At 42.2% G+C, this 18,000-nt stretch overlaps 2 protein-coding genes across 5 annotated transcripts in view; one reads left to right on the top strand and one right to left on the bottom strand.

Annotated features, from left to right (window-relative positions):
• Window positions 1-18,000, top strand: part of LOC123349360 — a 336,086-nt gene that overhangs the window by 57,257 nt on the left and 260,829 nt on the right. The gene's annotated exons all lie outside the window — the stretch shown is intronic.
• CHST8 (carbohydrate sulfotransferase 8) overlaps window positions 1-18,000 on the bottom strand; it is a 211,585-nt gene that overhangs the window by 17,960 nt on the left and 175,625 nt on the right. The gene's annotated exons all lie outside the window — the stretch shown is intronic.

Genomic DNA, 18,000 nt, shown 5'->3' with positions numbered 1-18,000 from the left:
CTTGTGCAACCAATCACTAAGACAAGCAAGTTTGTTTACATTTACAGGAGATAATGCTGCCTGCTTCTTAATGTCTGAAAGTGAGAACAGGTGTTTGCCTGGCACTTTTGTAGCCAGCATTGCAAGGTATTTACATGCCAGATATGCTAAACATTCGTAGGCCCTTTTGTGCTTTGGCCACTATTCCAGAGGACTTGCTTCCATGCTGATGATGCTAGTTAAAAAAATACATTAATTAAATTCGTGACTGAACTCCTTGGGGAGAATTGAATGTCTCCTACACTGTTTTACCTGCATTCTGCCATATATTTAATATTATAGCAGTCTTGGATGATGACTCAGCACATGTTGTTCATTTTAAGAACACTTTCATTGCAGATTTGACAAAACACAAAGAAGGTACTAATGTGAAATTTCTAAAGATAGCTACAGCACTCGACCCAAGGTTTAAGACTCTGAAGTGCCTTCCAAAATCCGAGAGAGATGACATGTGAAACATGTTTTCAGAAGTCTTAAAAGAACCACACTCCGATGCAGAAACTACAGAACCCAAACAACCAAAAAAGAAAATCAACCTTTTTCTAGTGGCATCTGACTCAGATAATGAATATGCGTTGCTCCACACTGCTTTGTATGGCTATTGAGCAGAACCTGTTACCATCATGGACACATGTCCTCTGAAATGGTGTCCAAAGCATGAAGGGACATATGAATCTTTCGTGCATCTGGCATATAAATATCTTGCGATGCCGGCTACAATAGTGCCATGGGAATGCCTGTTCTGACTTTCAGGTGACATTGTACACAAGAAGTGGGCAGCATTATCTTCTGAACATGTAAATAAACTTGTTTATCAGAGCAATTGGCTGAACAAGAAGTAGGACTGAGTGGACTTGTAGGCTCTAAAGTTTTACAATGTTTTGTTTTTGAATGCAGTTACTTTTTGTACATAATACTACACTTGTAAGTTCAACTTTCATGATACAGAGATTGCACTACAGTATTTGTATTAGGTGAATTGAAAAATACTATTTCTTTTGTTTTTTTACAGTGCAAATATTTGTAATCAAATATAAAGTAAGCACTGTACACTTTGTATTCTGTGTTATAATTGAAATCAGTATATTTGAAAATGTAGAAAATATCCGAAACTATTTAAATAAATGGTATTCTATTGTTTAACGGTGTGATTAATCACGATTAATTTTTTTAATTGTTTGACAGCCCTACTAAGAAGGGTCCTCTCTAACTGTATTGAATGGAAAAACCAAAAATAAAAAAGGCAAAGGAAACTCAAAATGCTTGCTGTGGAAGCATGTTATGAATATTTTTGGAAAAGCTATATTTGTCCCCTCTAGCTGCTATCCTGAAATTATCAAATTGATACAGTTTGTTGCTGTTACTGAAGATGACATTTCCAGAGTCAGCAGGAACCTGGGAAGAAATAAAGCTCCAATTTTTATAAAAAAACAACTTGTGGATACTGATACTGAGAGCAGTTTATTTTTTATTTAAATCCCATGTACATATGTCTTTAATTTCCATTTTCGGAGTGGTTTCCCTGCATTGTTCTCCACACTACCCAAAATAATTTGTTAAGAATCCATGAGAGAAATATTTCCCCCCGCCCATTAAGAAATGGTTGTTTTCCATGTTGAAAGCTATTACATTAATAGTTAAGCAGAATTACAGACACGAAGGTATAATACAAGCGTATGCCAATGATAATAAATAAGATACAAAATACTTTGGTCTGCCCTAATGTACTGCAGCTCTCATCTACTGCTGTTTTCCTTCAGAGTAAGTATTTAAATGTTTCCTATTTATCAACTGAATAGAGAAAGCTACTGAAGGGTATATATTCTGTTTTTTTACTAATCCTCATTGAGATTTTTTTTTATTGCATTCGTACTGTGAGAAGCTAGGGAAGAGTTTTTAAAGACTGGTTAGCATTTACTTAACATGGAATAGTGAAACGTTAGCACTTGCTTCTGTCATGCCAATTTACAGCTTGCAGAAGTAGGTGGTATTTTATTGGAAGGGATTTTGAATACAGGCACCAAAGAAACTCCGAATAAATTCCAAGAGGCATTGGTGTAGGGGGACATTGAATTTCATGTTCAGAACATATGCTTCAATTATGCTGGCCTTTTAGTACCTAACTAATCATTAAGAATGACTGGCCCAGTGCACGTTAAGGGCCAGATTCTCAATGGTGTAAGTTGGTGTAACTTCATTGAAATCAATGGATTAATTTATACCAGTTGAAGCTCTGACTCTCACAATGAAAATCACGCCGACCTGGAGGACTTCTGCAAAGCCCATTGTTCAGCTGACGCCTTGCATTTGCTCTCTAGGATGCAGGAACCTCAGAGTTAGTGGTCATACAAGGGGATCTGTGCCTCCTATGGATTTGCATTGGACCCATATGGGCAGGCATTCAGTCTGAGATGGACAACTGAAAGTGTGATTATAGATCAGGTGACCTGGAGGCAGTGTCTGCAACCCACAGGTTGGAATAGTGGCAATGGAGGATCTGCACTGCAGTATGGTGTGTGTACTTTAACCAATTATAGTACAATTTCTCTGGCTTTCAGTGACTGAAATGACATCACAGCTTAATGAAGTATGGGAGTCTTTGGTCAGGAGTGCAGTACCTGGGGAAAGTAATGCTATTCTGAAGGGCATACAAAAATAATTGAGACACCAGGCTAATCCATTAAAACGAGCATGAAAAATGTACAAGTGAAGAAAGTCAACACAGAGATCAGGCGACATTCTTAAGGCAGCTGTTTGAAATCTGAATTCTTTAACAATGGGAAAGTCTTCAATTTTCTCAATTCATTCATAATAGAAGTGTCCAGTCCCGCCCTCATCACTCAGGAAACACTCCCAGAGAAGTGCAGGGCTGGAACACACTGTGCTGCCAGGTGGCACTGCACTTGCCCCATCTAGGGTGAACAGACGTCCTGATAAAATTGGGACCGTCCCGATATTCAGTTGTTTGTCCCGCATCCTGACGGATGTATGGTCGGAACGCCATTTGTCCCGATATTCTGACTCTGGGCTTTTTTGTTGCTTTGGTGGCACTCCGGACCTGCCCGCTCATGTGTCCCGATATTTTGTTCATGTAATCTGGTCAACGTAGCCCCATCTCAATTCAACTTTTGGTTCTCCTGTTAACTCACTCATAGCCAGGAGTTTAGCATAACATTCTCCCTCTTGGAGTCTAATGTATTAAGTCCCTACAACAAACAAGGTTTTGCTTCCAGTTTCAACCTTCTCCTTCCTCAGGCTTTCCAATTTCCTTATTGCAGGACTTCAGACTCCAGCTCTTTCAGCTCCCTGGTTCATTTCTGACAGCTCTGCACAGCTCTTCCCTTAGATCTCATAGTAAGCCTCAGCCCCTGAGTTCAAACGTCTTCTATGCCATCTCCTTTGTGGGTTTTTTTAAGTTAAATATAGTAAAATTTCTAAATGAACCATCTTTTTTAAAAGAAAAGTCAAAAACATTTCAGCTTTCTAAGAATTTGTTTTTTGTTTATATTCAGCTGAAACTATTTGCCAAATTTGACCTGAATTTGCAGATAGTTGCCTTTGACCAAGAAATACATTTTTCTGCAAATAGACTATTCACCCTCCAAAATTTGCTGAGCTCTACTCCTGAGTCTGACTCTAGGCTTCCTCTCTGAGCTAAGAGCACTTCTTTTTAATCCTCAGCAGGGGATCACATGACTCCATTCTCTCTCCCCACCTCTAAAGCTTATCTGGCAACCTTTCCTGAACTACCTGTTCTCCAAGGAGATGTGCCTTGGAATGGTGTTGGCCCCAGGCTCCCACTGCCCTTAAAAGGGACAGACTACCCTGTTACAGGAAGTCTTGGGTATGCAAGGACCACTGGCCCAGAGTGTGATGATCAGAACTGTACACAGTGGTTTCAGAGAAGCATGGAAAGGCAGCAGGGTGCAGTGGTCACCTGAGTTCTATGTGCAGCTCTGCCACGGGCTTATTCTGTGGCCTTGGACAAATCACTTCCTATCTGTGTCTCACTTTACCGGTTAGAAAAATGGGGATAATACTTACCCCTTTTGTAAAGTACACTTGTTAACAAACTCCTAACCATGTAGAGCTTACCTAGTTCCCAGTTTCACTACCAGCATTAAGCTCAGATCATTGTTTGTTAAAAGGCCCCCTAGCCTATGGACTGTCCTTTGGTCATGTGAAACTACTGTGTGTTTTTAAAATGTTCTTTCGTGTGTTTCTACACACATTCAGGTGGAAGTGGTTATTTCAATTACATTTTGCTTTGCATTTTGAGGGTTCAGTGGAACCTCAGAATCAAAGCAAAAGAGAAGATCTCATCAAACTCATATGGATAAAAAAGAAAAGAAAATGCTGCTAGGAATCCCGGCCAAATGAAAGCCTCATGTATTACAGATCTGCAATAACTTTGACCAGCTCCACCTCCTGAATGCACAAATTCTACTCATCTCATAAAATGACTTAAGCTGTATTCAAACCTTGTAATAAAATATATAATAAGACTTCCTGTCTGTTACACTCTAAACAGACAAGATAGGGCCAACTTTTTGGAGAGTGCCTAGCACAATGGGGCCCTGATCTCAGTTTGAATCTCTGTTCTACCTTAATAAAAAAAAGACATGAGCTTGTGACTGACATAATAACCCCATGTTCTAAAATATCCCAAACTCATTGACTCCATCTTACACACTTGCAATTTTAAAAATCAGTGTATTTCCTTGATAACCAATAAAGAAAAGGAAAGTACATAATACCTTTTTAGTGCAAACTTAATTGATTTAATACAAGAAGCTGCTGCTTGCATATATATCATGAGGAAGGTAGAACTACTTGTTTGCTTTGCCTTCTTTGAGCTAGTTAGGCATCCTAATTAGGGAGTGACATTTTCTGTACTTAATTTATATTCAATAAGAATTCTACAAAGAAAGCAGAAAAGCCAAGTCTGTGCTGTTGCATTTCCCATTCCTCCTATGGACCTATCCATGGGAATATCATTAATTAGCGTCATTAGCTTTCAGGCACTGTCAGCAGTTATTTGCAATTTCTACTTAGCACCTTTCAGTTATTCTCCGTTGTCACATTTAATATTTGCATGAAGGCAGCCTTCATACACAGCCTGACTTTGACAAGGACGCTAGACTTTGTTCAGTTTTATTAAAAAATAAAAGCTAAGGTTTAAAAATATAACACTGCATTTATAATTAGTCGCCTGCAGGAATGATCTCGGTATCCAAAAGAACAGTAATGAATTTCAGGCAAGTGCTATCTGCGATTCTTGCACGCAGCAGGGAAACAGTCACCCAAAATAATGCACCTAGTGTCCAAACCATTTCAGGAAATTGGATACACACACATTACATGAAGCTACTGTGCTTTGACTATTTCTGCCTAATGCAGCAGAAAATGTCTGGGCTACTTTCATGTGGCTCCATTTCTGAAGATACTACTTTCCTTTCCAGGAGAAGAGAGATTGAAAGAGAGGAGAAGGCAGCAAGTAACACTCATTGTGTTGGTAAAAATGCAGCTTTATGCAGTGTTTTCTGGAACACTTTTTTCCTCCTCCCAGAGGATATAAATACTCATAGGGTACTGTCCATGTTGGTAGCTGACTACATGTGTTTAGTGGTAGTTCAAGAAAAGTACTGTATAGCACACTTAGGAAGAGAGGTATAAAGATCCTCAGCTGGTGTAAATTGGTGCAACTCCACTGAAGTCAAGTAAATTATGCTCATTTATTCCAGCTGAGAATCTGGCCCTTTGTCTTTATCTCCAAAATCCTGCTTAGGTTATACCCTCCCTGTATTAGTGACCACCTCTCCTTTTTGCTCCCTCCAATTTTGGCTACATTCAGTGGGGATGCTTTAGCTGACAGGTTTGAAATCATGACTGTCAGGGAAAGGCTCTCGTTGGAGAGGATAGTGTTGTTAGGGAGTGATCTGTCATTGTATTATCCTGGTGTGCTTTACATGGCTTCAACTGCATTAATTATCTTCTAAAAGATGAAGACTAAATCACCATATTCTCCTGCCTGCAGCTTCTAGACAGGGAGGCTATATCTATGGTACTTTCTCCAGCCCTCCACCGAATCTCGAATTTCATCACCTTTTAGAGCATGATGAAAGATGCTTTAAAGGATGTTGCCTCAAGAAATATGTCAAAGGTACCCAGCATGGCTATCTGGAAAACATCCCAGTGCCACCTGATCATGCAACAAATGTGCAGAAAGGAGGGACAGAAGAGAGCTCTGCCCTCTGGAGGTAACTGATATAGCTTTAATCTGGTGAAGTGCCTAGATGCTACTGCGATGGGTACTTTAAAAAAGTCATATACTAATATCCAGTAAGGCAAGCAAAGCCAAAGTGCTACCTAAGGAAAGTGACCTTGGGCCCTATGAATAAAATATGAAAGGAGAAGAGAATGACGGAGATCAGTCTAAGTCAGGGGTCGGCAACCTTTCAGAAGTGGTGTGCCGAGTTCTTCATTTACTCACTCTAATTTAAGGTTTCATGTGCCAGTAATACATTAACGTTTTTAGAAGGTCTCTTTCTATAAGTCTATATTATATAACTAAACTATTGTTGTATGTAAAGTAAACAAGGTTTTCAAAATGTTTAAGAAGCTTCATTTAAAATTAAATTAAAATGCCGATCTTACGCCGCCAGCCTGCTCAGCTCGCTGCTAGCCTGGGGTTCTGTTCACCTTGTCTGGCAGCAGGCTCAGTGGGGCCTGCGGCCGGGACACCAGCTGGCAAGGGGCCGGCAGCCAGGACCCCAGACCTGAGGGGGTGTTCAGGGGTCAGGGCAGAGGTATGGGGTGTGTGGGAGGTGCAGGGCAGAAGGCTGGGTGTGTGTGGGGGGAGTTCAGGGGTCAGGGCAGAGGGATGGGGGCTGTGGGGGTTCAGGGAAGAAGGCTGGGTGTGTGGGGGGGGTCAGGGCAGAGGGAGTGTGGGGGGGTGCAGGGCAGAAGGCTGGGTGTGTGTGGGGGCTCAAGGGTCAGGGCAGAGGGCTGGGAGTGTGTGGGGGTGCAGGGCAGAAGCCTGTGCCTGTGTGTGGGGGTTCAGGGGTCAGGGCAGAGGGCTGGGTGTGTGTGTGTGAGGGTGTAGGGCAGAAGGCTGTGTGTGTGTGGGGGGGTTCAGGGGTCAGGGCAGAAGGCTGTGTGTGTGGGGGGGGTTCAGGGGTCAGGGCAGAGGGGTGTGGGGGGGTTCAGGGGTCAGGGCAGAGGGCTGGGGGTGTGTGGGGGTGCAGGGCAGAAGTCTGTGCATGTGTGTGGGGGGTCAGGGGTCAGGGCAGAGGGATGGGGGCTGTGGGGGTTCAGGGAAGAAGGCTGGGTGTGTGTGTGGGGGTCAGGGCAGAGGGAGTGTGGGGGGGTTCAGGGGTTGGCAGAGGGCTGGGAGGTGGGGGGGTGCAGGGCAGAAGGGTGTGTGTGCGGGGGCTCAAGGGTCAGGGCAGAGGGCTGGGTGTGTGTGGGGGTTCAGGGGTCAGGGCAGAGGGCTGGGTGTGTGTGGGGGTTCAGGGGTCAGGGCAGAGGGCTGGGTGTGTGTGGGGGTGCAGGGCAGAAGTCTGTGCATGTGTGTGGGGGTTCAGGGGTCAGGGCAGAGGGCTGGGGTGCTCCCAGCCCCCTGCCCTGTTCCACCCCCTTCCCCAAGGCCCCGTACCTACCTCTTCTCTGCCTCCTCTATGAAGCAGCGAGCATGCCGCCACTCTTCCCCCTCCCACTCACAAGGGCCATCAGCTGATTGTGCAGGGAAGGAGAGGAGGAGGGGCTGGAAAGAAGTGGGAGAGGGGGAAAGCTTGGTTGCCACAGGACCAAGCTTCTGCCTCCTGCCCCTGCAGGGGAGAGCGGTGGGCGGGGGGGCTGAGTGGGGCTGGGGGCCAGGACTGCAGCAGGCAGCAGTGTGCACTCAAAATCAGCTTGCGTGCCGTGTTTGGGACACATGCTGTAGGTTGCCGACCCCTGGTCTAAGTCCTTGGAGGATTCCTTCAAGGTTATAGTTAGAGAGAATATGAAGCCATGAACAGAGAACAAGTAAACAAGGTCATGCCTCTTCCTGACAAAACAGTGCCAGCAGGAAAAAGAAACAGTCAGATATTGTTATTGCTAGTTGGGGCCACCACGCATATCAGCAGGCAGCTCTCCGTCAGCAAGGTGGCAGTTTCCTGCCTCAACAGCACCTTGTGTGTTTGTATTTTTTACTTGGACATGTACATATCAGCAGAAAACTGGTAGACACCTGGAAACCCAAGCTTTAAAGTTAACTAGAGGACAATATCTCTCTCCTGCCTACCTACACATTCAGGAGAATGTTTGGGGTAAAAAAAAGGTAAATAAGGGGTTTTTAAAGAAAAAGAAAAAAGCTATTGCATGTATGTGAATTGGACAAAGGCAGCTACATTAGGGCAGATGGAGTGCACTTTGGTGTGGCTCCCTGAGAATGTCAACCATTGAGTCTAGGGGACAGAAGAATCCCCCAAGAATTGGGGAAAATGGACTTCCCTTGCTATAACTGGGCTATCAAAAGAAGGGCTGGGGGAGTCAAAATGACCAAACCTGTGTCTGAGATAAATTTCTCCATTAACCCACCTAGAAGCGTGTCAGGATTGCCTACTCTCCTTCAGATATTGCCAACCTCCACTGGCTTTTGAAAGCAGAAAGCTGGATTGTTACACAAGGTGAGGTTTTCTGTTCTCAGAATCTCTGTTCTTACTAGGGGATGACAACCTATTCAGCAATGAAAGGTGACATTTTCTATGCAAACCTATCTGAAATTGGATGGGAGTTGATGGTTTTCAATACTTTTACAGGATTAGATACTGTATTAAATTGATCTATAAAAGATGAGGCCTCATTGCTCATGCTGTATTTCACTCTTTGCGCCGACTCTCTTAGCTGTGTCTTCCTCAGTGATGGTGACAAACATTGGAAACTCATTGGGGTAGCATGTAAAATCTGTGGGAAGGTCACTTTCCAGACAGGGTGTCATCCTACCAGCTGCTGAATTCCTCCTGTGAGGAGAATGGCAGTTGAAGGCACTCAGTACTTCACAGGAGATGATATGCTCAACACCATGCAGGTTCAGGTGCTTGAGGAGCATTTGGCTTGACTTTAAGGAAGTGTATATCATGTGGCTCTATAACCCCATGTAAGACCATTTCAGTTAATGTGAGATAGGCAGGACATTTGCTGTGCTATCTTCCGCTCAGTGGACTGTGATCATTATCTGGGATATTTGTATTCTGAGTGGTTGCCAGTGACACTTTTTGTTTCAAGAAGTCCACGCTACATTTTAAAGGTATGCGAGAGCACTGGAGTAACAGTGAAAGGGATCATAGCCCTCAAACTGCCTACAGATCCTTTCAGCACTGAACCATCTGACAAGGAAGAATACGCATAGTCATTCAGTACAGTGTCAGACTAGGCAGGCTTATTTTGTGGAGGTTCATGCAAACATTTTCTTCGTTTGTTTATATCCCATGAGTTTGTGAAACTCATTTCAAACTATCAGAGGGGTAGCCGTGTTAGTCTGGTTCTGTAGAAGCAGCAAAGAGTCCTGTGGCACCTTATAGACTAACAGATGTTTTGCAGCATGAGCTTTCGTGGGTGAATACCCACTTCTTCAGATGCAAGTGGTGGAAATTTCCTGGGGCAGGTATATATAAGCAAGCAAGAAGCAAGCTAGAGATAACGAGGTTAGATCAATCAGGGTGGATGAGGCCCTGTTCTAGCAGTTGAGGTGTGAAAACCAAGGGAGGAGAAACTGGTTCTGTAATTGGCAAGCCATTCACAGTCTTTGTTTAGTCCTGAGCTGATGGTGTCAAATTTGCAGATGAACTGGAGCTCAGCAGTTTCTCTTTGAAGTCTGGTCCTAAAGTTTTTTTGCTGTAGGATGGCCACCTTAAGATCTGCTATTGTGTGGCCAGGGAGGTTGAAGTGTTCTCCTACAGGTTTTTGTATATTGCCATTCCTAATGTCTGATTTGTGTCCATTTATCCTTTTCCTTAGAGACTGTCCAGTTTGGCCGATGTACATAGCAGAGGGGCATTGCTGGCATATGATGGCATATATTACATTGGTGGAAGTGCAGGTGAATGAACCGGTGATGTTGTGGCTGATCTGGTTTGGTCCTGTGATGGTGTTGCTGGTGTAGATATGTGGGCAGAGTTGGCATCGAGGTTTGTTGCATGGATTGGTTCCTGAGCTAGAGTTACTATGGTGCGGTGTGCAGTTGCTGGTGAGAATATGCTTCAGGTTGGCAGGTTGTCTGTGGGCGAGAACTGGTCTGCCACCCAAGGCCTGTGAAAGTGTGGGATCATTGTCCAGGATGGGTTGTAGATCCCTGATGATGCGTTGTAGGGGTTTTAGCTGGGGACTGTATGTGATGGCCAGTGGAGTCCTGTTGGTTTCTTTCTTGGGTTTGTCTTCCAGTAGGAGGCTGCTGGGTACACGTCTGGCTCTGTTGATCTGTTTCCTTATTTCCTCGTGTGGATACTGTAGTCTTGAGAATGCTTGGTGGAGATTTTCTAGGTGTTGGTCTCTGTCTGCGGGGTTAGAGCAGATACGGTTGTACCTCAGTGCTTGGCTGTAGACAATGGATCTTGTGGTGTGTCCGGGATGGAAGCTGGAGGCATGAAGGTAGGCATAGCGGTCGGTAGGTTTTCGGTATAGGGTGGTGTTGATGTGACCATCACTTATTTGCACCGTGGTGTCTAGGAAGTGGACCTCCCGTGTAGATTGGTCCAGGCTGAGGTTGATGGAGGGGTGGAAGCTGTTGAAATCGTGGTGGAATTTTTCCAGAGTCTCCTTCCCATGGGTCCAGATGATGAAGATGTCATCGATGTAGCGTAGGTAGAGAAGGGGCGTGAGTGGACGGGAGCTGAGGAAGCGTTGTTCCAGGTCGGCCATAAAAATATTGGCATATTGTGGGGCCATACGGGTGCCCATAGCGGTGCCACTGATCTGGAGATATATATTGTCAGCAAATTTGAAATAGTTGTGTGTGAGGATAAAGCCACAGAGCTCAGCAACCAGGTGTGCTGTGGCATCATCAGGGATACTGTTCCTGACAGCTTGTATTCCATCAGTATGTGGGATGTTTGTGTAGAGAGCCTCTACATCCATGGTGGCCAGGATGGTGCCCTCTGGAAGGTCACCAATGCACTGCAGTCTCCCCAGGAAATCAGTGGTGTCACGGAGATAGCTGGGAGTGCTGGTAGCATAGGGTCTGAGTAGAGAGTCTACATATCCAGACAGTCCTTCAGTGAGAGTTCCAATGCCCGAGATGATGGGGCGTCCAGGATTTCCGGGTTTGTGGATCTTGGGTAGTAGATAGAATAACCCTGGTCGGGGCTCTAAGGGTATGTTGATTAGTTCTGGTGTTAGTGTAGGGAGTGTCCTGAGTAGATGGTGCAGTTTCTTAGTGTATTCCTCAGTGGGATCTGAGGGAAGTAGCCTGTAAAATTTAGTATTGGAGAGTTGTCTGGCGGCCTCCTTTTGGTAGTCAGACCTGTTCATGATGACAACAGCACCTCCTTCATCAGCCTCTTTGATTATAATGTCAGGATGGTTTCTGAGGCTGTGGATGGCATTGCGTTCTGCACGACTTAGGTTGTGAGGCAAGCGATGTTGTTTTTCCACAATTTCTGCCTGTGCACGTCGGCGGAAGCATTCAATGTATAGGTCCAGACTGTCATTTCGACCCTCAGGAGGAGTCCATGTGGAGTTCTTCTTCTTGTGCTGTTGGTGGGAGGGTAACTGTGTATCCGTGCGCTGTTCAGTGTTGTCCTGAAAGAATTCTTTGAGTCGGAGATGGCGAAAGTAGGCTTCCAGATCACCGCAGAACTGTATCATATTGGTGGGGGTGGCAGGGCAGAAAGAGAGTCCCCGAGATAGGACAGACTGTTCTTCTGGGCTGAGTGTGTGGTTGGATAGATTGACGATATTGCTGGGTGGGTTAGGGGTACCACGGTTGTGGCCCCATGTGGCAGGTAGGAGTTTAGACAGCTTACAGTCCTTTTTCCTTTGTAGAGAGGTGAAGTGAGTAATGTAGATCTCCTGTCTTATTTTAGTGAAGTCCGTTTGTATGGAAGTTTGGTTATTGATGAGAGTCTCCAGGTTGGAGAGCTCTTTTTTGATGTTTTCCTGTTTGCTGTATAGGATGCTGATCAGGTGGTTCTTCAGTTTCTTCGATAGAGTATGGCATAATCTCTCACTGTGGTCTGTGTAGTATGTAGATAGTAGTGGATTTCAAACTGTGGCATTTCACTGAGTTTTATTATGTGAAACCCTGTAAATCCATGCGGTTTTCTTCTAGTTGTGGTAACACGTTAATCCAAAGGTAGCTCAAAACTTTGTTTGAAAGTTTTGCAAAACATGGCAAGCTGTTTACTTAACCAAGCTGTGTTTTGAATTTGTAACAAAGCCCCAAACAGGTAATTTTCACATGCTTTTGGGTTTCATTGTGAACATTTTGTGGAGATTCTTATGAACCTTGCAGAGGGTGATGTGCACAACTACCTGAGAACTAAATGGCTCCATCATCCAGGAATACTATTTATTAGAATGGTCTGGGAATTTTTCATGGAATGTTTTTCTGTTGGAAAATGCCAATGCATAAAAATGGAAACTTTTGTACAGAAACATATCGGTTTCAATAAAACTTCTATTAGGAAAGTTTCTCAGGTTCAGAATGGATTTCTTATGAGCACGTGCGCGCGAGAGAAACCTGTTTACCCCAGAATAGTCAATAGCCCAATGGTTAGAAAACTTCCCTGGGATATAGGAAGCCCTGGTTCAAGACTTGGGTTTTCTGTGTCCTAGGGGAGTCCCCTAACCACCAGGCAATTGGCTTTTCTGTGGTGTCTCTCTTTTTATGAAAAATTTCATCCCAATGCAGAGCGAAAACAAACTTCAAAACTTGGAAATATTTTCTGAAAGAGTTCTTGTTCTGCAGCCAGCCCTAGTAATTTACTTGCTGTAGGAGAGTCTTATAGAAGTTTTATTGCCCAAATGAAAGGATCTGGCCTCTCTGCTAAATTCTCATGGCTTATGTCCATGGCTGCAGTTTTTGTTTAGTTCAATATTAATTGTTTACTAGCTCATAGCTTGTCTTTCTGCTGGCACCCCTACCAAACCATTCATCTCAGTGACAAACATAAGACTAAGTAGCAAACTCTGAATAAATATGTTGGTCAAGTGATATGAAAAACAGGCCCATTTACATCTGGACATGCCAGCATATTAGATTTATTTTCTGTTTAAACATATAGTATAGATACCCATGTAGTGAGTATCTGGATTAGACGTTTTCTGCATATTAAATTAAGGGAAAAATCTTTAATCTGTTTTAGGTTGGGATTTTCATAGGTTGTAATTGTAGATTTATTTTTTGTTTAAATTCATAAAACTGCAATGTAGTAGCCAGACAATCATAAACAAATATACATAGATCAAAAAGACCCATACATGACCTATCCAGAAAAGTCTATCAATCACAATAAACCATGCAGCCTGCCCCCAAAGCTGCCAAATCCAGGCTATGTCAGGCAAAAAGGAGAAGCAAATTCCAGAGTAGAGAGATCCTTCACTGAGAACACTGTACTACCAAACCAGTCCCATTAATACCAGGAACCCAATGGCTCATGTGAATGAACTACCATGACAACCCAGGGGAAGAGATGTATGCTCTGTAAAGTAGCTCAGACCATATAACTTAATAGATTACACTCAAAATCAACACCTTTCACTTCAACCAGAAAGCAATGTATAGCCAAATTATTGTTTGCTAATAATAATAATTATTAGTTAGGAGTTCACTATATACTTCACCAGCTGAGAGATTAAGCCACTTGTTTTAATGTCAACAAAACATTTCAGAAAAAGAGATAAGGATTCTATTTTAACACAGAGTGTTACTCAGATTTCACTGTCATCGGAATGATCATAAAGTATTTAATCTGAGTTCAGAGGGATGTTATTGGTGCTTCCTTAGAAGTTCATTAACATTCTGTATGTGCTGAACATCAGTCAATGGACATCTAAAGTAAAGTGTTGACTCTTTGTATTATATTACAGTTCAGATATTCTTCTGAGGCATTCAATTTATAACTGTAGATATTTTCTAAAAGATGAAACACTCCATTAGCTGACTCTATATTTTACACAAAATAATTCAATATTGCTAAAACTGTTTCCTGATGTATCTGCCTGAATGTTGATTAAAACTTCAGGGCTGAAGCAGAAAACTGTGTGCATCCAAGACTCCACAAATATGGCCACTTCTCATCGGCTAATTAGAGACTTACCTGAAATCCAGTATGGATGAGGTAAAAGTGTCAACAGACTCATGGGACCAAGTTATGAGCTAGGTACAAACAGATGCAACTCTCATCGATGTCCTGGATAGTTGTGCAAAATTGCACCAGGCATCCACATTGGAATTTGTTTTGCAAAGTCTTGTGTAACATTATTTCCTACTACTTTCTACTTCTAAATCACTGCTCATGATTTTGGTGTGCTTTGCCCTAATTTTGCAACTCCAACCCTCTACAAGTGAAATGTCCATTGACTTTAATTTGTGACTTGCAACAACTGACTTCTTAAGTTCTCATTGCAAATACATCTAGGTTAGAGTCTGTGTAAACAATAGATGTGACTTACTTTAAATGCTGCAAGAGGAATTTAACAGCAGATTTAACTGCAGAAGATGAACTTGTTTATTTGAATCTTTGATGTTTCTTCACTGACATACATCAATCAGATTTATTGATGAATATTTTCTCCAACTAGTTTAGGTAAGACAGTGCCTTCAGACTCCTGATTTCTTGTTTTGATCCTTTGGTCAATGTAATTTCTGTCTTTAAAGTTGTTACTCTATTGCAGCTGCAAGTTAATATTAAATTTAAACTGGCTATTATTTTTCAGAAGCAAACATTTTACTGTTTGCAAACCAGATTTTACTCCCCCCATGTAGCAATTGATCCTCTACAGCTCTTCACTTGATGACTGAGTTCCTTAAAAAATTTATTTTGCTCACAATTCATAAATGAAACATGTAATGACTGTAATCATAGCTATCTAGACAGTCGCACCTCCGAGAGTCAGACGTGGAAGTATAATTTAAAAAAAATATTTTTGGTATGGTGGTGTAGCTTTTAATATTTAAACAATAGTTATTTGACTCCTCTCTGCTCTCCTTCATGGCCTAATCCTGCACTATGGGAACCTTGCCATTGACTTCAGCAGGATCAGACCCTTTATGAGCCTGTAGTAATGGTAACATGATGTTGCAAGGAATGATCATCTTCACTAAGCTTCTCAGCCACTTGCTCTGACAGCTGACTGTTCAGTTCCGTTGTTTTTTGGTTTCCAAAACTATAGCAAAAGAACACCGAGTCAAAATGAAACAAAGCTTTTTGTTCGCAATCAGCATTTGAAAACGGAATATTTTGTTTCAAATGTCCAGATAGGAAAATAAAAACATTTAATCATAATTGACATTTTCTCATGGAAAAATGTCAATTTTGACAAAAATCACATTTCATGATGAAGCTCTAGTCTTCTGCCTACAGAGTTCCTTCTTCTTGGGCCTGAAGAGGCTAAGATACTTTCACACTATTCAGTCTTTCTATCTCCTAAGTCACTTTGTTTTTGATCCATACTCACTGTCTTCCAATTTCCACAAACACTTAAAGCTTTCAGTGAGGCTGAGATGAATCGAAACTTAGGGGCATCTTATGCTATTTCAAAGCAGCTATTATGTATATAGTACTATACAGCATCACCATGGCCCATTTATTTTGAAAAAATATTGTAGTCTTGGCCTTGAATTTTAATATATATAAAATATATTTATAATATATAATATATACAAAATATAAAATCAAATATATTTTACTGCAATTGATTTGTTTACATGCTGGTGAAATTCTTGACAGATCAGCTCCTTTAAAGGCCTCATGTGCCAAGTTATCCTGGATTACACACTGACATTAGAAAAAGCCCCTATTTTGATTGGTAAATAGGTCTGGTGATTAGGTGGTGCAACTAGTGTTCGTGAGTGAGGAAGAATCCATTACACACATGATATCAAGTCACTCAAATCTTAGCAGTCTTGTCCTGATCTACTCTGACTACCTCTGAAATCTGAATGCACAGCATAGTTTTACTAGCAAACAAATGGGACTTCAGACTGCTCATTTACATCATGTGCCTTTTTCTTCCCATTAAGGAAGGTGGTAATTGCCAAACTGTTGTCAGTGAGTGCTGGAAAAAGCAATATGAGTGATTTCCTTGGTGACTGTCAGGATCTTCAGATGAGGCTGTTGAACTACATTCTTAATAACTGAAATACACTGTGGGAAAAGACAGATGACAGGGTCTTTAGCAAGCTTGTTTCATGTCGATACGCCCAGGATGCTCTTCCAACTCCCAGCCCTTGCAGCATGGTGTCAGTGTGTGAGCTTGGGGAACTTGGAGAGCTTGAATGATGTGCTGAACTCCTAATACTTCGCATGGAAAGAGGTAGTAACATCCTTTTAAAAGACTAGACATTTGAGTGCCTGGATCCCAGTGAATTTGTATTCTTCTCCTAAAGGATTAATTATGTATTTCTTAAACAAGGTTAAATGTATCTGTACAGGTCTCCAAAATTAAATCGCAAAGCAGCATTTTTCTGGTCTGAGTTTTCCTTCCTGAAGCAAAGTAATAGAAGGAATAATTGTGACTTCTTAGACAAACTGCTTTTGATAAAAGGCTAAAAATGTTGCAAAAATATCTTCTTACCACAAACTGTTTTCATGCCTCACCTTTTTCTATTTTTAGTGGGCTAAATTTTCAAAAGTTTTGAAGGCTAGTAGGTTTGAAACCCTTTGTGGTATAAAGCCATGAGCTCAGGGAGACCAACTCACCGTGTGCATCGGGCAACCCATTGAACCTCTCTGTGAAAAGGGGGTAACATTTGCCTTCCTCAAAGCGAAGGGTTGGGTATTAATTGCTTAATAAGAATACAGATGTTGCCATGCCGGATCACTGGTGTGATTTGGCATGGCAACATCTATCTAGTCCAGTATCCCATCTCTGAGAGTGGCAAGGCCTTTGGAAGAAGGTGTAGGAAATTCCATAATTTCTTCCTAAATGCTTTCAGATTGAGGTTGGTTTATGGCCTGAGGCATGTCACTCTCCCTTCCTTAGGTTTATATTTAGCCTTTTAATCTAAGATTGGTGGTCAGATTCTCTGTTGACATGGCCATTTCTGCCAATATTCATGCATTGCACACTAATTTGATATTTTGGGTTTGTTTCCATTTACTATGCGCAGATGTTTTTAGCTGTGCATTCTCTCTCTTTGGTCACACAGGGCTAAATCCTGAATGGAACTTTGCTTAAGGATGTAGAAAAACAGTAAGAATTTGAGGATTGAGCCCCAGCTCGTTATGTCCCAGTCATATGCAAACACTCTATAGAATGCTGGAGCTTATTATGCAGTTGGGCCTCACTCAAAATTTCCATTGATCTCAGTGGGAGTTCTATGTGCAAGGTAGTTGCTGGCTCTGGAATACAGAGATTTTCACCTTGTTGTTTGGGCTGAATGACTTCAGAAGGTAAATAAGCCTAATATTAAGTGACTGATTCTGATTTTCTGAAATCATGCCTATACTTTTCATACACATTGCTATATATAGGCACTCAAATCAAGTTTTGCATGCAATGGCTAAATACCTTGCACAAGCCAGACTTGTGTGTTTACAAGTTAGTCACACAACAGTTTAAACAGGTGCCGTTAGATTGATTTCTGATTAATGTATTTTTTGGGTTTACACAGTGTTCCTAAGCACTTTACTGGGTAAATTAGATATACAGTAATCAAACCAGCTTCTGAATATTTTTGAAGTATTGGCTTCTACTTGTACACTCTTAAACCCTTCCAGAATAACTGCTTAAAATGAACTAGCTGCTGAAATAGTG

The sequence above is a fragment of the Mauremys mutica genome, chromosome 14 (assembly GCF_020497125.1).
Source record: "Mauremys mutica isolate MM-2020 ecotype Southern chromosome 14, ASM2049712v1, whole genome shotgun sequence".
Classification (NCBI taxonomy): domain Eukaryota; kingdom Metazoa; phylum Chordata; order Testudines; family Geoemydidae; genus Mauremys; species Mauremys mutica.
This window is presented reverse-complemented; position numbering and strand designations above follow the sequence as displayed.